Source organism: Vulpes vulpes, chromosome 12, assembly GCF_048418805.1.
Source record: "Vulpes vulpes isolate BD-2025 chromosome 12, VulVul3, whole genome shotgun sequence".
In the NCBI taxonomy this organism is placed as follows: domain Eukaryota; kingdom Metazoa; phylum Chordata; class Mammalia; order Carnivora; family Canidae; genus Vulpes; species Vulpes vulpes.
In genome coordinates this window covers 141,488,567-141,511,411 of record NC_132791.1, presented here as the reverse complement: position 1 = coordinate 141,511,411, position 22,845 = coordinate 141,488,567, and the positions used below count along the sequence as shown (strand labels likewise).

The 22,845-nt window shown below is 41.0% G+C and overlaps 1 protein-coding gene across 6 annotated transcripts in view; it reads left to right on the top strand.

The window, feature by feature from the left end:
• Window positions 1-22,845, top strand: part of SPECC1 (sperm antigen with calponin homology and coiled-coil domains 1) — a 279,082-nt gene that overhangs the window by 94,723 nt on the left and 161,514 nt on the right. The gene's annotated exons all lie outside the window — the stretch shown is intronic.

The window sequence follows — 22,845 nt, the reverse complement described above, 5'->3', positions numbered from 1 at the left end:
ATTTCACTCAGCATAACCTCCTCAAGGTCCTTTCATGTTGGATACCATTAATATTATTAATGCTGGATACTATTACATTGTATGCATGCACCACACTTTGTTTATCCATTCATCCATCAATGGATATCTGTGTCATTTTCACCTCTTGGATGCTGTGAATAATGTTACTACAACCATTGGTATGTAAATAGCTGTCTGAGTCCCTGCTCCTGATCCTTTGGGTTTTATAGCTCAGAGTGGGATTGCTGATTCTCCCAGTAGGTTTGAGGTAGATGTAGGGTCAGATTTCTGCTCACAATGTCTGTGGGGCAAGTGAGCTGAGATCTGACAGGTACACCTGTCCCTTCTGGACACAGCGCTTGTCCAGGAGGAGGTACCCATGGATGAACATGATAAAAACTGGCCCTACACAAAAGTGTTCATTTAGATGGTTCTATACATAGCACGTGTGAGAATTAAAAGAATGCATTATTTTAAATTGGTATCAGTGTTTTCTCAGAGTTAAGTAAATGGAATATTCAGTGCCAGTTGCACCTTGGCCAAACTCTGTGTTAATGCTCACGGAATCTCAGACATCCCAGAGGACGAAGCAGCCATGATTCCAGCATCAAAGCAGGCTCGCTTCCAGAAAGGCGTTGGTGTCCTCAGTTACATTCATCAGACCCAGAGTAGCTTAGGCTCCACGATCTAAGATGCTTGTCCTCTTTGACATGGGAAGGCACTAATTCCTCTAACGCAGAAGGTGGATGTTCTTATTGCCACGTTACATATGAAGGAACAGGCTCAAGTAGGTCTGGCAGTGTTCCTAAAATCACACCCAGTCTGAATTCTTCCCTCTGCCACATTCTTTGCCAGGGTTGGGGAACCTGTTTTCTTCCCCCATCATCTTCGTCTATTAATGGAATTACCATCCATAGCTCACATTCTTGCACGCTGTGTGCTCACCACTGTTCTAAGGACTTGATAAGTATTATCTCCTTAAGTCTCCACAATAACCCTAGGACATGGGATCATCACTCTCCTTGCCATTTTCTAGATCAGGGAAATTAAGCAGACTATGCAAGGTCAAGCTTAGTACATATTGGGACTGGAACTTGCCAATGAGAAAACAGCCCGAGAAACTATGGTATGGGTTGGCTTGCTGGCATGAGAGTGGAGGTAGAAGGATGATGGAGGTCTCGGGAACAAGAGGCCAGAGAGTGGGTGGGTTAGGCCCGCACACAGGGAGATTGCTTCATGAGCTGGGATGTAAGGGTCTTGAGAAATTGGGGTGAAGGGTGGTCAGTGGATGACTACGAAGGGGAAGAGGATGTTGGGTTCCACAGCATGGACTTCTGAGATGGATGGGGGCCTTTGGCAGGATGGAGGAGAGACAGTTGGAAAGTGACAGTTCGGGGTAGGGAGGACACCCACACCAGCTCCTGGCCGTAGAATCTGGAAATATGAGAAAAGAACAGACCGGCTGGAAAAGGAAGCTGGGGGCATCATTCAGCCTCGGAAGTGATAGGACATTCAGAAATGAGGCTCAGAATTAGGGGTCTGCTGATTTCCACCGGGAGTTCTCAGGGGTCCTGCGGTTGTTGAGGGCGGAGGAGGGGGGACAGCCTGCACAATCACAGAATGCCAGGGCGAGGTTTTGCGTTTTGTTTTGGTTTGTTGTTTTTTTTCCATAATACTATATGGATCACTGATTGATGAGTATGTTTTGTGGTTAAAAAAATTAATATTGTACATTCAGAATTTTCATTTTTCTTCTTTTTCTACATTTAAGTTCACTTTTTTCTTCCGGTAAGAACACTTAACATGACCCCTACCACTTTAACAAATCCGGTATTGTTAACTACGGGCACCATGTTGTATGGCAGATCTCTGGACCTGGGGTTTTTTTGTTTGTTTGCTTGTTTGTTTGTTTTAAGATTTTATTTATTTATTCATGAGAGACACACAGAGAGGCAGAGACATGGGCAGAGGGAGAACCAGGCTCCCTATGGGGAGCCCGATGCGGAACTCGATCCCAGGACCCCGGGATCACTCCCTGAGCCAAAGGCAGAAGCTCAATCCCTGAGCCACCCAGTCTCCCCTGGAGCTGTTGTATCTTGCATGATTGAAACCCCACCCACTAAACAGCAACTCTCATTTCCCCTTCTTCCCAGCCCCCGGCAGCCACTCTTCTACTCTGCCTCCATGCAGAGAAGAGTCTGGCTCCTTTCGATAACTCATGTAAAGAGAATCATACAGTATTTGTCCTTCTGTGACCAGCTCATTTCACTTAGCATGTCTTCATGGTTCATCTAAAACTACCTTCCTTTTAAAGGCTGAATAATATTCTCTTGTGTGTAAGTACCACATTCTCTTTAACCCTTCATCATCGAGGGACCAGGAATGAATTTTAACTTCCGGCAGTGCCTGGAGTAACCCTGGTGTGAGGAGGCTTTGAACTTGGTACTAATGTCAATAAAGCCCTGGATTCTTTGCCTGATGGTACCTACAGTGGTTCCCTGCATGTCCCAGGAGTGTGTGGTCAGTCAGGGCTTTGGAGTGGGGCCAAGGGTTTCCTTCTTCCCTAGCACTGAGATAAAAGGTGGAGAGCTGGTTTGGGCTTGTTGGTGCCCCTGGGTTCTTTTTTGGGAGCTTGTGGTTCACAGAGGTGGGAGCTCTCCCTGAATTTCCCCCCAAAATATTGACATTTTTATAATCTTTCTATTCAGAAATGTGGGTGTCTCTCCATTTCTCTGAGATTTCCTTTTTGTCTTTCAATAAAGCTTGGTTTTCTTTTTCTCCCCCTCCACTTCCTCCTCTCACTGTTGAATTTATGTCTAAGTTTTATACTTTTAATACTATGTGCATGGGACTCCGTAGTCATTTTGTTAAGTAAGCTCTAGGCCCAACATGGGACTTGAACCCACCACCCCAAGATCAAGAGTCACATGCTCTAACTGACTGAGCCAGCCAGGTGTCCCTCCTTAGTCATTTTATTAATATAGAATGCTTCATAAATTTGTGTGTCACCTTCCATACTAACTTCTGTGTCATTCTAATTTTAGAATGTGCTGTGCTGACGTAAGCACTCATGGTATTTTTTTTTAAGATTTATTTATTTATTTATTAGAGAGAAAGAATGTGCATGGGAGGGAGAGGAGAGGCAGAGGGAGAGGGAGAGAGAGAATCCTCAAGCAGACTCCCCACTGAGCATGAAGCCTGATGTGGAGCTCAATCCCAGACCCTGAGATCATGACCTGAGCTGAAATCAAGAGTCAGATGCTTAACTGACTGAGCCACTCAGGCGCCCCTCATTGTATTTTTTTAAGTAGAAATTTCCTAATATTTAATTTGTAACTCCCTCCCTCACTGGTACCAGTGGTTTCCTTTTATGAATGGTTTCCCATTGGTTCTCATGAGTTAGAATCCTAAGTGGACGATTATATCAGCTGCAGATATCAATGCTTTTTGTCTCCTCCATTCCAGTAATTGTAACTTTTGTTGTCATTGTTGTTAAGTTTTTCATTTAATCCCAGTGTAGTTAACATAAAGTGTTATATTAGTTTCACGGGCACAATATAGTAATTCAGCAATTCTGTACATTACCCAGCGCTTATCATGATAAGTGTATTCTTAACCCCCATCACCTATGTCTCCATCCTCCTGACTCACCTCCTCTCTGGTGACCACCAGTGGTTTGTTCTCTAGAATTAAGAGTTTGTTTCTTGGTTTGCTTCTCTCTCCATCTCACTCTCTCTCTCTCTCTCTCTCTCTCTCCTCGCTTTATTTCATTTCTTAAATTCTGCATATGAGTGAAATCATATGACATTTGTCTTTCTCTGACTTATTTCACTCAGCATTATACTCTCCAGCTCCATCCATGTCATTGCAAATGGCAAGATTTCCTTCTTTCTTATGGCTGAATAATATTCCCTCACATATATACACCACATCTTTATCCATTCATTAGTTGATGGACACTTGGACTGCTTCCATAGTTTGGCTCTTGTAAATAATGCTGCTATGAACATAGGGGTGCATGTATCCCTTTGAATTAGTGTTTGTTTTTTTAATAAATACCTAGTACAATTCCTGGATTGTAGGGTAGTTCTATGTTTCACTTTTTGAGGAGCCTCTGTACTGTTTTCCACAGTGGCTGCACCAGTTTGCATTCCTGACAACAGTGCAAGAGGATTCCTTTTTCACCACATCCTCGCCAACACGTGTTGTTTCTTGTGTTATTGATTTCACCCATTCTGACTAGTGTGAGGTTGATATCTCATTATAGTTTTTGTTTGCATTTCTATGATGGTGAGTGACATCCAGTAGTTATGTCTTTTATTTCTGATTTCTGCTATATTGTGTGGGAAACCCAACCCAAGTTGTATTAAATGTTAGTGATGTCCATGTTTTCATTTTACGATGTCTTTGCTATTAAATAGGATGCAGAACGTTTGCTTGAGATAATGTTTGCATGTTTAGTTCTCTCCTTTCTGTTTTGCTCGGGGTTGGTAATAGGGTTGGTGATGGATTGAGTAAATGTCCTCCAGATGCTCTGTTATTACTTTGATTTTTTTTTAACCTGGACTCTCCCTCAGGAGATTCACATATGTATATGTTTGGTCTTCTGGGTATATCTTCCACATCATATATTTTCTTTGATTCTTTTGATGACTTTCATTCATCTTCTAATTTCTTTTTCTTCCTTAAGATTTATTTATTTGCAAAAAAAAATGATTTGCAAGAGAGAGTGTGAGCACAAGCAGAAAGAGCAGAGGGAGAGAGAATCTCAAGCAGAGTCTGTGCTGAGAGTGGAGCCTGAAGTAGGGCTGGATTCTAGGACCCTGATATCATGACCTGAGGGGGAACCAAGAGTCAGAGGCTTAATTGACTGTACTACTCAGCAGCCCCCATCTTCTGATTTCTTAAAGTTTACCACCTCCTACGCTTTGCTTTGCATTTCTTTACTTCAGCTATTGTGTTTTTAATCTTTAGCCTAATTTCTCTGATCTCAAATTATTTCTTCTTCATGACTTCTTGCTCTAGCTTCGAAGCTATAAAAAGCTCCTTGACTTTCACTGAGAATGCACATTAAAGATTTCCTAAAAATTTCCTATTTCTTCCAATAACTTTATTTCACAGGTGCATGTTTACCTGGGTTTCTCAGGTGGTTCCCCTTTTATGAACTTGCAAAACTTACCACATACATCTAGTGATTCTTCTAGGATCATCCTTTACAGAGGGAAGTCTGTGTCCAGAATTAGAATCGAAAAGCGATTCCATTGTAGAGGATACCATTGAGGTGTGAGGTCTTATCTTTTGTGCTCAGTTGAAGGAAGAAGGAAACAAGGAAACACATTTTGCATTGGCTAGGGTGAGCCGTGCGGAGGGCACTAAGCCTGGAGTAAGTTTTGCCACTTTTTTCCTTTTGTTGTTTTGGTGTTGTGTTGTTGTTTTGGTGTCTGCCGGAAGGTGGCGCAGTATTCCCCTTCTTGCACCACTGCTCTTGCAGTTAGCTACTCGTGCTTTGCGGAGATGGTCAGCTGGCTGCAGTTATTTTGCCCTGCACAGCTTTGCAAGTAAAATTCAGTCAAGGAGAAAGGAGCACCAGAGTGCATTCTGAAGGTCCTCGTTGCAGAGGTTCCACCTACTGGTCCTGCTTTTCCCCCACCTTTTTAAAAAAATCAACGGATATTATGTAATGCAGCCTTTAATATCCTGAAATGAAATTCGCTGATAGTATAACCTATCTATATACATTACTGGGGAAAAAAAAATCAGTATCACGCCATAACCTATAAGGTAGAGGAGAAATAAAAGGAAAAGAAGTTCTAACAAAATATCATGTTTTCTCAATCTGTAAATGCTGGAGGCTAAGTGCATGTAAACAGGTGTGAGTCAGGGCAGGGTGCAGTGTCCAGGGTTCAGACATCCACACATGGTTGACACCCATGACAATAATGCTGGCAACTCAAAGTAAACTTCTGAACAACACAAAGTGCTGTCTTCCCTGATTTGCTGATGAGTTGCATTTCTAGAAAATTCAGTGTGCAGTAACATTGTGTAAAGACTGTTTTTGTGTTGCTAAGTAAAATAGTTAGCTCCTGGGGTCAGATAATTATAAACAGTTTTTTCTCCTAAGAAAGGAGAGTGGGCTGGGCAGGCACACCCTGACATTGGTGAGGGCTGGGGCAAGAATACAAATTCCCACTGTTTCTTCCTCATGTTCTGCTCAGTAATTAAGTATTCCAGTAAGGAATATGAAGTTTCAGGGATTTCAGATGATACTTTAGGTTGTGGATTTGATTAAAATAATTTTCTTGCTCATTTTCATTGTTTTTATCAGGAATGATTGAATTTTATGTGGCAAAGTTTGTTCTTTTTTTAAAAAAAAATTCTTCTCAGCTTTTTTTCCTCCTGCGTTCCATCTAGTATGTTCTAATTTTTATCACTTCATGATTTAGAGTCATCCTCAAAAAAAAAAAACTAATGATACTCAAAGTGTATCTTTTTTTTAAAGATTTTTTAATTTATTCATGAGAGACACACAGGGAAAGGCAGACACACAGGCAAAGGGAGAAGCAGGCTCCCTGTGGGGAAGCCAAATGTGGGACTCGATCCCAGGACCCCAGGACCATGCCCTGAGCCGAAGGTAGATGCTCAACCACTGAACCACCCAGGCATCCCAAAATGTATAGTTTTTATATAAATTTTCACCAAAATGTAAATTAAAGTCAATATAAAAGTTGAAGACATATTTCATGTTTTTAAAATAAACTTTTAATTTTGCAACAATTATACATTTGTATTGCAGGAAATAATAGAGAAAGATTCCCTGTACCTTTATCCAGCTTCCTCCAATGGTACCATCTTGCAAAACAATAGTAAAATATCACAATCAGGGTACTGACATCAGGAGAGCCTAGTTATAGGACATTTCCATCTCCACAAGGATCCCTCCTGTGGTCCTCTCATAGCCATGTTCAGTTCCCTGTCCCCCACCCTCACCCCCTTTTTAACCAGGGCAATCACTAATCTGTTCCATTTCTACGACTTTGTTATTTCAGGAATATTATATAAATGGAATCATACAGCATGTAAGCTTGGGAGACTGGCTTTTTATATTCAGAATAATTCTCTGGACCTTAATCCAGGTTGTTGTGGGAGTCAAAAGTTTGTTCCTCTTTAATTATTTCATAGTATTTCATGGTATGGATATGCCCGTGAATCCGAGTTGTTTCCAGTTTTTTGCTATTACGAATAAAGCTGTCATAAATGGGCAGCCCAGGTGGCTCAGTGGTTTAGCACCACCTTCGGCCTAGGGTGTGATCCTGGAGACCCCGGATCGAGTCCTATGTCGGGTTCCCTGCATGGGGCCTGCTTCTCCCTCTGCCTGTGTCTCTGCCTCCCTCTCTCTCTGTGTGTTTCTCATGAATGAATAAATAAAATCTTTATTTTTAAAAAAAAGCTGTCATAAACACGCATGTTCAGGTTTTGTGTGGACATTTTGTGGGAGCATTTCTCTTAGAAAAAAATGCCCACAAAAATAAATAAATAAATAAATAAATAAATAAATAAATAAATAAAATGTCCAGGAGTGCAGTTTCTGGATTGTGTGGTAGTTGCATGTTTAGCTTTTAAAGAAACTGCCAAAATGTGTTCCCAGAGTGGCTACAGCATTCTACACCCCCACCAGCATGAGGTGTGGTCACTTTTTTATTTATCCATTGGGATAGGTGTGTAGTGATATTTCATTGTAGTTTTAATTTGCATTTCTCTGATGGCTAATAATGTTGAGCATTTTTTTATGTTGAGCATTTTTTCATGTGTTTATCATATTACAAAAATGGTCAGTGAAATATTTTTTCATGTCATTCACTCATTTCCCAGCTAGAGTGCTTGATTTTTTTTTCTGTTGTTCTGTGAGCTCTTTATATATTCTAGATACTATTTCTTTGTTGTATATTTGGTTTGTAAATATTTTCTCCCAATTTCCCAATCCTCTCTTTTTATCTTCATAATAGGGTCTTTCACAGAGCATAAGTCTTTAATTTTGAAGTTCAATTGACCATTTTTTTTCTTTTATGAGTTGGACTTATGATGTTAAGGTTAAGAACCCTTTGCCCAGCTCCAGATCTTGGTATTTTCTGTTTTTTTCCTAACAGTGTTATTGTTTTACGTTTTCCTTTTATTTTATGTTATTTTTTAAAGCTTTTATTTATTTATTTGCAGAGAGAGAGCACAAACAGGGGGAGAGGGAGAGGGAGAAGCAGATTTCTTGCTGAGCAGGGACCCTAGTATCGTGTCCTGACCTGAAAGCAGATGTGTAACTGACTGAGCCACCCAGGAACCCCTATATTTTGCATTTAAACAGGGGATTCATTTTAGTTATTTTTTCCATGATTATGAGACTTAAGTCAAGTTTCACTTTTTTGCTATGGATGTCCAATCACTCTAGCACCATTTGTTGAAAAGGGTAAGGGTATCTTTCCTCCACTGAATTGCTTTTGCAGCTTTGTCAAAAGACAGTTGGGCATATTTGTGTGGATTTATTTCTGGGTTTTCTGTTTTGTACCACTGATCTACATGTCTGTCTCTCTGCCAATATTTCGTAGTCTTGATTATTGTAGCTATAAAAAAGTCTTGAAATCGAGTACACTGATTCTTTGATATTATTCTTCTTTTCCACAGTTGTTTTTATCTAGTCTAGTTCCTTTTACATTGCATTTAAATTTTCAACTAATCTCATTTATATATAAAGAAATCTTCTCAAACTGACATCTTTACTATGTTGAGTCTTTCAAACACAAACATGATATGTCTCTCCACTTAAATCTTTGATTTGTTTCAGCAGTGTCTTGTGTTTTCAGCATACAAATCCTGTACCTATTTTGTTATATTTACATGTCTTTCTTTCTTTGTTTTGCAATTATAAATGTTATGTGACTGTATTTTTAATTTTGGTGTTCATTGGTGGAATAATGAAGTGCAATTGATTTTTATGTGTTTAGCTTATATATTGTGAACTTGCTGAACTCACTAGTTCTGGATTTTCTATTTAGAGTTCTTGAGAATCCTAAATTTGTATGCAGTTGACCCTCGAACAACATGGGTTTGAACTGTGCCCATCTGCTTATGTGCAGATTTTAAAATAAATATAGCACAGTATTATAAATGCATTTTCTCTTGTGATTTTATTTTTTTAATGTATTTATTTTAGAAAGCACATTTAAACACATATGAACAGTGGGAGGGGGCATACGGATGGAGAGAGAATCTCAAGCAGACTCTGTGGTGAGTGTAGGGCCCAACACAGGGCTCTATCTCACAACCCTGAGATCATGACCTGATCCAAAACCAAGTGTTGGACGTTTAACCAACTGCACCATATAGGTGCCCCTCTTATGATATTCTTAATACAATTTTCTTTTCTCTAGCCTACCTCATTGTAAGAATGCAGTATGTAGTACATAATCACATACAAAATATGTGTTAATTGACTGTTTATGTTATCAGTATGGCTTCTGGCCAACAGTAGTAGGTAAATTGTCAGGGAATCAAAAGTTATTTTTTTTTAAGATTTTATTTATTTATTCATGAGAGACACAGATAGAGAGAGAGAGAGGCAGAGACACAGGCAGAGGAAGAAGCAGGCTCCATGCAGGGAGCCCGATGTGGGACTCTCCCGGGATCCAGGATTATGCTCTGGCCCGAAGCAGGCGCCAAACTGCTGAGCCACCCAGGGATCCCCAGGGAGTCAAAACTTATACACAGATTTTTCAACTGTGCTGGGAGTTGATGCTCCTAACACTTTATTGAATGTGTAACTGTGTTACTTGAGGGTCAGCTGTATATGTAAATCTAGACATAACGTTGAGCCAAGTATAATTCTGAGGGGAAAAAAAAAACATGTCTCAAGAAAGCAAAGGCTGAAACCCTGAGGAAGGTGCTTCAGATACTGGCACAGGTCGATTCTTTTTTTTTTTTTAACTGCCATAATTCCTAAGTAAGGGATTCTATTAAGAAAGATATGTGTATTGGGGGGAAATCACATTTTATAAAAATATCCATATTTCAGGTTCTGCTCTAGGTTCTTATACATGTCATTTCGTTTAAACCTCATTGCTTGGGGCACCCAGGTGGTTCAGTGGTTGAGCATCTGCCTTCGGCTCAGGTCGTGATCCTGGGACCCTGGAATTGAATCCTACATCAGGCTCCCCACAGGGAGCCTGCTTCTCTCTCTGCCTATGTCTCTGCCTCTGTTTGTGCATCTCTCATGAATAAATAAATAAAATCTTAAAAATAAAATAAAATAAAGTTGACAAGCCTCTACCAAGACTGATAAAGAAGAAAAGAGAAAATGCAGATTACATAGGGAACAAAACAAGTTATTACTCCAAACCCTGCAGACTGAGAAGGATCAAAAGGAGTATTACGAGTAACTGCACACATGAATTTGACAACTTAGAAGAGACGGACTGACTGGTTAAAAACCACACAACTCCTGTGTGCAAATGACATGATTGTCCCAAGTGCCTTGGGGGAGGCTGCTAGCTTGTAGCCTCTTCTGGCTGAGGGAAACCTGATTCATGGTGACAAAATGAAAAGAAGCCAGTTATTAATGAAACACAACTCTTTCTGGGGGCTGAAACATGAAGAATAAGAAGGAGAAGAAGAAGAAGAAGGAGGAGGAGGAGGAGGAGGAGGAGAAATCTTCAGGAATTTGAAAGGAACAAGGGATTCAATATTATAAAAGCAACAGTCATTATGTAAAGCAAATAAAATGTGGCTGGATACCCCACTTCCACTCAGTAGGTTAATATTTTATCCTTTATTACTCTTAAAACAATTTATATATTTACACTCTCTCTGCAACATTTAATAAAAAACACCACATTCCTGTAAGTTTCAGTGCACTTCAGTCAAGTGATGCCCATGCCAGGAGAGAGGATTGGATTACGTGTTAGAGTAATAATATGTCCATAACCTCCAGGAACAGGAATGACATGTTATCAATGATGGATGCTTATGTTAATAACCAATCAGTGTCTGTTAACTGAAAAGATTATGTACTCACATTGAGTGAGTATGGCAGGGGTCATTGTGGCTGTAGCAGTGAAGGTAGAGGATGAGGACGTTCTCCCCTGTGACTGTCCTTCCTTTCTCTTTTTAAAAAGATTTTATTTATTTATTTATGAGAGACACAGAAAGAAAGGCGGAGACGTAAGCAGAGGGAGAAGCAGGCTCCCTGCAGGAAGCCCGGTGGGGACTCGATCCCAGGACCCCAGGATCATGACCTGAGCCAAAGGCAGACACTCAACCACTGAGCCACCCAGGTGCCCCATGACTGTCCTGTTTTTTTTTTTTTTTCAAATGAGTTTTTTACTTTTTTTAAAATTTTTTTATTTATGATAGTCACACACAAAGAGAGAGAGGCAGAGACATAGGCAGAGGGAGAAGGAGGCTCCATGCACTGGGAGCCCAATGCGGGATTCGATCCCGGGTGTCCAGGATCGCGCCCTGGGCCAAAGGCAGGCACTAAACTGCTGCGCCACCCAGGGATCCCTGTCCTTTCTGTTAGAACACTGAGACTAAAGTCCTTTTATAGGGTCAGCTGTTGGTTCTAAGTGTCTATGCTCATTTATTCTTCTAAGGGAGTGATCATGGGCGTTGTTCCTTTAGATGGAGCTAGTTTGTGGTCCTAAAGACATGGCCTGGTACCAATTCTCCAGGCTTCATTATGGAAGAACAGAAAAGGGAAGGGAATAGAGGGTCCCAGTGTAGGACAGGTTTTATGTTCCAGAAGAAAGTTCTGCTTTTCTGGGTCTGTGTAATCATCACATTGAATGGGAGGGAAACTGGAGGTCTTTCCACTGAATTCATGGAATATTAAAGTTCCAGTCCTTGAACTTGGCCGTGACCTTCTGAAATGTTCAAGTCGCTCCATGGAAAACATGATCAACTCTGTTCTCTTAAGCTGCTTTTCCTGGCTGCCGACGCACAGCAGATTTGCAGTGTTGTATTCTTTCTCCCTGAAAAGTTTGGATGACTGAACTTGCTGGTGAATTGTCTTTGTTTGCATATTGATTTCTGTATCAAAAATTAGTTTAATACTGTAGAAAGTATTTTTTCTAAGACAATTATAGTACAAATAGTCAAAGTAGAGTCTGCACTGTTGCTACCTCCCCTGACCTGAATTTTTGCTCTGATTTTCTTAATACTGTTTAGATGGGATATTTTTTTTTTATTTTTAATATTTATTTATTTATGATAGTCACAGAGAGAGAGAGAGGCAGAGACACAGGCAGAGGGAGAAACAGGCTCCATGCACCGGGAGCCTGACGTGGGATTTGATCCTGGGTCTCCAGGATCGAGCCCCAGGCCAAAGGCAGGCGCTAAACTGCTGCGCCACCCAGGGATCCCCTAGATGGGATATTTATCCTTCTTTGATCATCCCAAAAGACAGCCCAATTGTGGTGGTTTTATGCTTAGGAATTAGTTTTGGAGGGCAGCCCAGGTGGCTCAGCAGTTTAGCGCCGCATTCAGCCCAGGGTGTGACCCTGGAGACCCGGAATCGAGTACCACATCAGGCTCCCTGCATGGAGCCTGCTTCTCCCTCTGTCTGTGTCTCTGCGCCTCTCTCTCTCTCTGTGTCTCATGAATAAATAAATAAAGTCTTTTAAAAATAAAAAGGAATTAGTTTTGGAACATTAAGCCAAGAGATTTTTTAAAAAGATTTTATTTATTTATTATTTATCATGAGAGACACAGAGAGAGAGAGAGGCAGAGACATAGGCAGAGGGAAAAGCATGCTCCATGCGGGGAGCCTGATGCGGGACTCAATCCCAGGACCCCAGGATCATGCCCTGAGCCAAAGGCAGATGCTCAACTGCTGAGCCACCCAGGTGTCCCAAGCCAAGAGATTTATAATCGATTAAATCAACATATCTTTGATAGTCTATGTGCAGGGAATTACATTAGGACCTACATGTGAGGTTGATGCCAGAGAAGCAGAAAACAAGACATGTTCACGGTCGATGGAGTGGCAACAAGACTATAAGAAAAGTTGCCTAAGACTTTGGGACCTTCGTGCCACACCATACCTGTGTGACCTTAAGCCAAGTACTCCACCACCGCTACCACTCCTACTCTAGGCAATAGCCAAGTCTGTGGATTTTGAAATGAAAGCAAGTGGAGGGGCACCTGGCTGGCTCAGTCGGAAGAGCATGCAACTCTTGATCTCGGGGTTGTGAGTGCGAGTCCCATGTTGGGTGTAGAGATTACTTTAAATTTTTTTTAAATAATATTTTTTTTAAAAACTAAAGAAACAAAGAAAGCAAGTGGAAGGAGTCCTAGAGCAGTTTGGCTGATTCTCAGAGAGTTTTCCTAGTTTGCCCATACAGGCCCCTTGTGGTCTCTGGGTCTCCTTCTTAGGCCCTTAGAAGCCATCCCTCTAAAAATCTGTTCTACCAAACTCTAGGTTTTCATCAGATGAAATGTTTACTTATTTATTTACTTATCGAATAGTTAATACAGTTCGCACAGTTCAAAATGGAAAGGGCACAGTGAAGGGTTTTGCCTCTTACCCCTTTGCCTGGCCACCCCACCCGCAAGGGTCTGGCAGCCTCCAGGAATCTGACACCTTCTAGGGATGCCTGCTATGTGTGGAAGCAAATGCATGTCCTCTCCCCTGTCTGTCCACAAATGCTGGCACACATGGACACGGCACTCCGCACCTGTGTGGAACTTGGAGCAGTGTATTTTGAAGATCATTCCATCCCAGGGAGCAGCCTCACTCTGGTTGACATTTCTTGGCCACTGTCTTGTCATTTCTCGGTGGCTATTGATGGCAGTGCCTGACCTCATTTACGAGTTATCTTCACATTTGGGATTGTAATTTCCCCAGGGCCAGGACATTTAAGCTTATTAGGGGGTTTTCTTAGACTTCAGTTTCCTCTAAGGTTTGACCTCCCTTTTGAGAGCAAAGACCATTTTGGGGGTGCACATGCCTGAGAATGTACATGCATGAGAGAAGACAGAAGTACAGGCAAAGTGGCAAGAGCAGCCTGGTGGCTTCTGTGCTCACCATTTGCAGCAAACCTCAGCTCCTTTTCAGGAGCAGCTTTTCAGGCTTTTTTTTTTTTTTTTTTTTTTTAATAGATATAGGTTTCTGCCAACTTCATATTCATCCAAGGCTATGTGTCCTATTTTTCAGGTTGGACATGCCCTCATGTTCGCCGGGGCATTTCATGAATAACTTTTTATTTTATTTATTTGAGAGAGAGGGAGGAGGAGAGCACAAGCAAGGGGAGCAGCAGAGGAAGGAGAAGCAGACTCCTCGCTGAGCAGGGAGCCTGATGTGGGACTCGATCCCAGGACCCTGGGATCATGACCTGAGCCAAAGGCAGACACTTAACCCACTGAGCCACCTAATAACGGTACTTTCACACTGGTGGCTTCAGACCCTCCCCCTCTTCGTTCAGTTGGTATCTGTGGGTCACTAGGGCTCAGAACCCCACCTTGGAGAAGCATCCCATGTGACTGTGGACAAGCTGCTCAGCCTCCCCGAGTTTGTCTTTTTGTCTGTATCACAACACCCATATGGGGAAATAAAAGTATCTCTGAGGAACAGAAAGCAGAACCTGAAATGTAGATGTTTTTATGAAATGGATTTTCCTCTCAAACCATCTCCCTAACAGAATTTCCTACTTAGGAATTATGGCAATTAAAAAAAAATTCACCTGCCTTAGACTCTGGGACTTCTTGCCCAGATTCCTTCAGCTTTGCTTTCCTGAGATGATGGTGTTTTTTGTTTTTTTTTTCTTCCAAAGTTACTGTCCCTTGCACGCTGTCATCCAATTCCTTTTTTGGTTAAAATTAAACTTTTCCTTTTTGGTTCCAAGCAGTAAAATTAGAGCCAGGTTTTGACTTCATATATGGAAGAATGTTCTAATAGCAAAGAAGTGTGTTGCCTCAGGAAATCAAGAATTCCCTGTTATTGCTACAGAGGTATTCATTCTACAGATGAGCAACTCTACAGTGGAGATATTATAGGATGATAGGATTAGCATCTTCACTAAAGGCCTTTCCAACCCTGAATGGGGTTGCTATTAGGGTCAAAGACCTTTACTTAGATATTTCCTCTTGTCTCCTACCACGTGGGAGACACCATTCCAGGCCCTAGGATTACGAGATAGACAAAGTCCTTGATGACACTCAAACCAGCATCTCTGCCCCGACTTGCATCCTGCATTCCAGAAATATTCCTCCAACTGTTTTTTGACAACATTTCATGGATGTTCTGCATGTGTGTCCATCCATTCATTCTTTCGACAAATATTTAGAATGTGTACTGTGTGCCAGGCATCTCTGTAGGTTCCGGGGATGCGACAATTAACAAAGCAACGGGAGTCTTTGCTCTCCTTGATTTAACGTTGTGTTCCTATCGAATCTGTCTCAATGAAACTCATCACCCTCATTGCAGAGTTGCTTAACTGCCTCCCCGAGCATCTGGACTTACCCCGACTGCAGTGCCATTTTGCTGTCACACAGATAAATTCTTGCATTATCTTGGTTAGCTTCCTTTTCATGCTCGTAATACATCTTCCATGATATTCAGTTTTAGTTTCTTTAAACAGGAGCAAGAGCTTGGATACCTCAGAAGAAAACGGTGTGTAGAACCCTTTCGCATGTTTACAAATATTCCCCTAATCTTTTTGCAGCCGCTTCAGGCAATTTTTCATGACTCACCTTCATTGAGTCTTTTCAAAGCCTTCAGTATGGCTTTTGAAGAGACAAGGCCTCTCTCTGTGTGCTCATATTTTATTGGTTTGCATACTAATTAAGTTATGTAAGTAACAGCACAAGTGTACCTGGCATAAACAGATTTGGAACAACAGATTTGTCAAATACATCTGACTCAGTATGCAGACAGCCCAAATAGTAGGAGCAGAAGCTCCCTGCTGTTCCGGAGACAAGCCTACAAACTAAGAGAATTCATCTTGCCCAGGGCCTTGTTATGTCTTATCAAAAGAAGGTACATTGGTTATTTTGATGACTTGGTTATCCGTAAAAGGATGGGTAGATGGTGCTCTAGGGAGCAAGTTTTGTATTACCAGAGTAATCTAACTAAACCGCAGCTTTCGTCACACCACTCCTCTGCTCAGACATGCTTGGGCATTCTCCACTGGGCACACCTCTCGCCCTGACTCTGCGTGATCCCACTGCAGCCTTATCTTGGTCCTCTGCTCGTGCCTTGAGCTCCAATCCTAGGCCACAGGGAGTGGCTTATTCTCCAAACACACCCAGGACTTTTTCACAATCAAGCCTTTGTTCACTCTGATGAACAAAGACACAGCCCTGCCCTGCTGCTGGGGCCTGCTTGTCCAGGATGCGCATGTCCATGCCAGGAGCCTCCCTCCCCTACCCCCTGCCCCCTCCTGCCACTCTGGACATTGACAGAAATGCTGTTCATCATGAAAGGAGCAGCTAGCTCAGAAGAGCACCTCCTTCATAAAGCCTTTTTTGATTTCACAACAGAATGTGCCTTTTCTCTTTTAAGCATCATCTGTAGCACTGCATTTGTATTTCTGCAAGATGCTCATCATATCCCGCCTTGTACTATTTGTCTTTCCTGTCTAATAATTCTCTGATGCTTTGAGTGGAACTCGTTTGTGGGGCCTGCTGGCAGCACATTCAGTAAGCAAGCCCATTCTGAGTATGGGTGGGTGATGCCTCTCTTTTTTCCCCTTTATCTCTTCTTCAAAGCCTGTGTCTTTCTAGTCTCTATTCCTGGCAGCCAAGCACCCCTCAGGCTTCAGTCATGCTAATTGATTCAGAGAGAGGACCGGGCTCTTTTTAGTTCAGAAATAATACATAGAATCTTGAAGAGTCATCCATTTATCTCCCTTGACTTAAAAAAAAGAAAAAAAAAAAAAAGCCTTACTGAAGTATAATTTACATATCATAAAATTCACTCATTTAAAATATGTGGTCCAGTGATTTTTAGTACATTTACTGTGTTCCAACTATGTGCCACAACCAAGTTTGGGAACATTTCTGTCACCCCAGAAAGATCTCTTGCGCAGTTCCCAGTCAATCCCTGTTTCATCTCTAGCTCCAGGTAACCACTAATCTGTTGTCTGTCCTCACAGATGCATCCTTGGATTTTTCTTGCCACCTTTCATTACTGGAATGATGACTTAGACCATCACATCTGCTATATGCCTAAGGAACTTTGCTTCTGAGACTGTTAGGAAATTTTTTACTCCCCCTTTGACTCTCTCTCTGTATTCAAGTTTCTCTGGGTTTCTTTGTGGGAATCTAGCCTCTGTTTAGTAACTTGGCTCTTGGCTTAATAAGAAAGTCAAGGTTTGGGGGCACCTGGCTGGCTCAGTTGGAAGAGCACACGACTCTTGATCTTCTCAAGATCATGAGTTCGAGCCCCACATTGGGTGGAGAGATGACTTAAAAAAATAAATAATCTTAAAAAAAAAGTTGAGATTTTTCGCCCCTCCATTAGAATATGCAAAACTTGAGTGATGTCACGTATGAAACAGATACTGGGTGTTATTTACTAAACTATTTAAGCAATCTAAGTTCCTCTAAGGCAAGGAAAATCTTGTCTCCTGTTTATAGTCCGTGTAATGCACACAAAGCCATTTCCATTATCATTTTGGGTAACAACTAGTTTTTGGTAAGAAAAATGACATTGTTTTTATTGAAATTATGTGGGCTTCATAGCTTGGAAATGTAACATAGAAAAAGAAAGTTAAAGCAACTCTCAGAAGCAACCAGGGTTACGCTATGGTGATTAATGTTCCCAACATCTCTCAGCATCAATACAGCTATAAAGACACTTATTGAGATAGTCACAAAGCCAAGGAGGCAGCTTGGGTGCAGTGGAAATCTAAGCCAGACATGGGTGTCCTTGAGAGGAAGTTTGCGGCAGGGACATCCTGTGACTACATGAGGCACAGAAGCCATGGATCCTGTAGCACTAGCACTGGGTGGTGGGAAGCCTGCCCTGTGGAGCAGTTCTAACAACTATGACAGCAAGAGTGGGGAGCAGAGGCGATGGGGAGCCTCCTTGTGCAGTTGAGTGGAGGGTGGAAGTGTAGGCTGCGGCAGTTGAACTTCCTGAGGAAGTTCTGTAGAAGACCGGATACAGAGCACATGCTTGAAGTGCACTAAGTTCTTGCTTGAGAACTTGAAAGTGCCATATTCTTGGGACTCCCAGGAATAAGTGGAGGGAACATTGCAGTGGGGATGAAGGTCAAGTTATAGTGGAGAATGACTAGAGCCAGAAAAATTCCATTTGATGCTGTTAACATGACCCCATTTCTACTCCTAGACTTGTGCAGCCAAGGGAAACATTAGGTTGTGCAAATATATAGGTAGGTCTTTAGTCTAAGCCTGTCTTTCACACACAACATGAACTTCAGAATCTTGCGAGGCCAAAGATGATTTTTTTTTTTTTATTATTTATGCCAAGTTCCAAGGGAAGGGGGTGGGTAGATAGTGGAGCTTTCATATGGCTCAGAGGGTGGCCTGAACATGGTCACTAATGAGTCAGTGGCTGAGACAAGTACAGACAATGGGAATTTTCGCATACACTATACAGTTTTATAGTGCTAATTATCATATCTCAATCTTCATTTAGATTGTAGCATTGTACTTATATTTAAGTTAAGCCCTGTTGAGGACAAACATGTGTTTTCTATAATTCAAAAGGATTTCCAAGATTTTCTTTCACAGTATATAGTTGACCTCTCTGAAGATTAAGTGCCCAGCTTCTTAGGCAAAGATGTATAGACAGGAAAAAAAAAAAAAAAAGCACCGTGGAGACAACAGGCATGAATTACATTCCAGCTCCTTACTTTTAATCTATACGTCCTTGGGCAAGATAGCTTAATTTCCCTAAACCTGAGTCCTTTACTCATAAGAGAAAGGAATGGCAACCAGGTCAGATCATATCTGATTCAGCCAGATTTCCACACTAAGGAAGTCTAGACTGTGTTGTATAACAAAAGAAAAGGTAGATGACTCAGAGGTCATTTAATGTGAGGACACAGTAAAGCCATCAGGGATCTAGATTATTTCCATCTTTCTGGTCTGCCACCCTGAGTGTGTTGGCATAGCCCTCTGGCTAGCTCCCCTCACCACTTCAAGGTGGCTGTTGAAGTTCTGGTGATCCTTTTTTTTTTTTTTTTTTTCTTTTTAACTTGACACAGAGAGAGAGAGCATGAGCACACAAGCAGGAGGAGTGGCAGGCAGAGGGAGAAGGAGAAGCAGGCTCCCAGCTGAGCAGGGATCCCCATGCAGGGCTCCATCTCAGGACCCTGGGATCATGACCTGAGCCAAAGGCAGACGCTTAACCAACTGAGCCACCCAGGCACTGACAAGTTCTCGTGATCTTGAGCTGAGATAGTAGTATCCAGGGGAAGAAGAGCATCTCAACCAGTATATCCCCTTAAGGGCAAGGGAATTTTCCCTAACTCTCCCACCAACAGACCTCCCTTTGTGTTGTTGGCCAGAATCGGGTCACATAGCGTCTCTAACCCAGTCACTAGCAAGGAAAATAGAAAGTACCATGATTGGCTTGGATTGTGTCATTTAAGATTCTCTCCTGGGCTAAGAATAGTGTGACCCTCCATCACTGTCATGTCCAGGGAGTTCTTTAGCAAGAAAGAAGTAAGAAAAGACTGATAGTCCTCACAGCCCAGTAACTGTTATAGCTGCATTGTCGTGTTGCTTTGAGTTTGAGGTAATTATTTGGATCATGATTTTTTTCCAAAGGAATAGACTTTATTTTTTAAGGCAGTTTTAGGTTTACAGAAAAATAAGTAGAAAGTACAGAAAGCTCCTATATATCCCTCAGCACCACCCTCCATTTCTCCCATCATTAAGAACTTGCATTAGGGTGGTACATTTGTGAAAATTGGTGAACCAATGTAGATTCCCTATTATTAGCTAGAGTCCAAAGTTTATATCGGGGTTCACTCTTTGTGTTGTAGATTCCACTGGTTTTGACAAATGCATAATGATGTGTATCTACTACTGGAGTTGTCATCCAGAGTAGTTTCACTGCCTCAAAAACACCCTCTGCTCCACCCAAGTCATCCTTCCCTCTCTCCTTCAAAACATCTGGCAATGTTTTGATCTTTTTACTGTCTCCATAGTCTTGCCTTCTCTAGAATATGATAGAGTTGGAATCATATAGTATATAGCCTTTCCAGGCCGGCTTCCTTTACCCACAGTGTGCATTTAAATTTCCTCCATGTCTTTTTGTGGTTTAATAGCTCATTTCCTTCTTACCACTGAATAATATTCCACTGTCTGGATGCACCATACTTTGTTCATCCACTTACCCATTCAACATCTCAATTGCTTTCATGTTTTGGCAATTATGAATAAAGTTGCTGGCAACATTTGTGTACAGATTTTTTTCCCAGTACACAGATATAACTTTCCAACTCAAGTGGGTGAATACCAAGGAGCATGATTGATAGGTTGTGTGGTAAGGATGGGATTAGTTTTGTAAGAAACTGCTCAACTGTTTTCCCAGGGGTCTATACCATTTTGTATTCCCAAGAGCAATGCCCTAGAGCATTCCTGTTGCTCTCCATCCTCACCAGCATTTGATAGTCAGTGTTTTGGACTTTCACCATTCTGACAGGCATGCAGTGGTGTGAATCATGATTTTTAAAAAATCCAGGCGGGAGAGGAAATTTGAACTCTGATTAGCTATTTGATAAGAAATTGCTGATAATTTTTTCAGTTGGGATAATGGAATTGTGGTGTGGTGTTTTTGTGGTTTTTTGAGTCTTTATTTTTAGGAATACCTACCGAAATATTTATCAATGAAATAGGATATCTGGGATTTGTTTCAAAATAACTGAGAATAGACAAGAAGTAGATGATGATAAATGAAACTAGATTGAGCATGAATTGCTAATTGCTGAAACTGGGTTGTTGGGTATATAGAGGATCATTATTTTTTTTCTAATTTTGATTATTTGATTTTTAAAATAATAAATGTTTAAAATTAAAGTTTGATGTTAAGTTATTAAGAAGTGGTGGATGGACACTTTGGCTTATTTTGGTTTAGTTAAAATATGAACTGTTTTCTGATATCACCTTCAGATTAAGCCCCATTAACAGTATTATTGGGGAGAAATGAGTACAATAAGTATATGTACTGGCTGAATAATTATTTAAAGAGCCCTCCTAAAAACTGAAAAATCTTTTGGTAATATAAGCAATTTTACCTAAAATGATTTTAAGAATCCATGTGATATCTTTTCAAAGTGGATTTTTCAAACTACCAAAGCATAAAACAGTACATGTGCATTAGAACAAAATTAAAAATATATGGACAGCCAAAAAAAGGACATAAAGGACATAAAAATTATACCCACTCAAATAGAGCCACCCTTAATCAGAGATTTGAGGGACAATTTTCCAAACCCTTTCCTGCTTACCTGAGTGTATCCAGATATTTTTGTTGTTTATGTACAAAAAATTAAGAATTATATTCTTAACATATATATTATTTATAACTATGTCTGGCATATTGTTTTAGAGACCACATAGGATGCCATTGTGTGGCTGTATGATAATTTATTTAACTAAGCCACTTGTGCTCAACATTGAAGGTTTTTCCCCCGGTTTTTGCTGTTGCAAACTGAAGAGAAACGATGAACAGTTGTTAAGAGCACAGACTCTGGAGTTAAATGGAAGGGGTACTGTGCAGAAAAAAGTGAATGTAACAGGCCTGGGATGGCTATCCTTAGAAAGGCTGCTTGCAAGGTTGATACTTGGCTGCCTTCTGGGAACTTGAATTTCAGGATGTTTTCCAGCACCCTGGAAATAGGCCTGGCTCACTGGGCTGAAATGGTCTGTGCAAACACTGTGGCTTATTATGGTGAACACCTGCTTTCCTTCTGAAAGTCTTGAGTTTTGTTAGGTGCTAGGCAGAAGGTGCCTATGGGACCAGATCCCAATAAAAACCTGGCTGCTGAGTCTCTAGTAAGTTCCCCTCTTCTACAACATCATACTTGTGTTGTCATAGCCCCTTCCTGGAGGAATTAAGGCTACTCTCTATGACTCCACTATTGGAAGCTTGGATCTGGCTGGTTTCCTGTGGGTCCTTTCTCTCCTTTGTTTCCTTTCCCTGGAGTAAATCCTAGCTATGAGCCCAACTACATGCTGCCAGTCTTCCTCGTGAATCTCCAAACCTGGGGATGGTCTAGGAGACCCCTGACACAGGTTCAAATCCTGGCCCTGCCACTTCATAGCTAAGTAACTCTGGCCACGTTATTTACCTTCTTGGTCATTTTCTGATCTTTAATTTGGGTAAAAAAAAAATAGTTTTATATTGTTGTATTTGGGTAAGAAATTGAATAGGTTAAAACACATAAAGTCGTTAGTAGTCCCTGGCATGTGATTATTTCTCAGTAGATAATAAGAATCATTATCTTGGAAGCTAGATGTTTATGTAGATTTGCAATTATTTTTCTTGAATAAATTCCTAGAAGACAAGTTGCTTGGTTTAAGGATATACAGATTTTTTTCTTTTGGTGTGCTCTGATCATAGAAGTAAAATACATTTATTGTTAAGGCAGTAGAGGTACTTGCTATAGACAATGAAAGTCTTCTGTAACTCTATTCAGATATAGTTATCTATCTATCTATCAGATATAGATATTTACAGTAACTTGTTATATACATATCCAAATATAATTTCTATATGCATGAATATGGACAATATCATAGTATTTTTAAGTAAAAATGGGCCCATGTACATATTATTTTATTGTGTATGCCTGAACATCAGGGGATCTTTATATTCAATGACTATGTCTA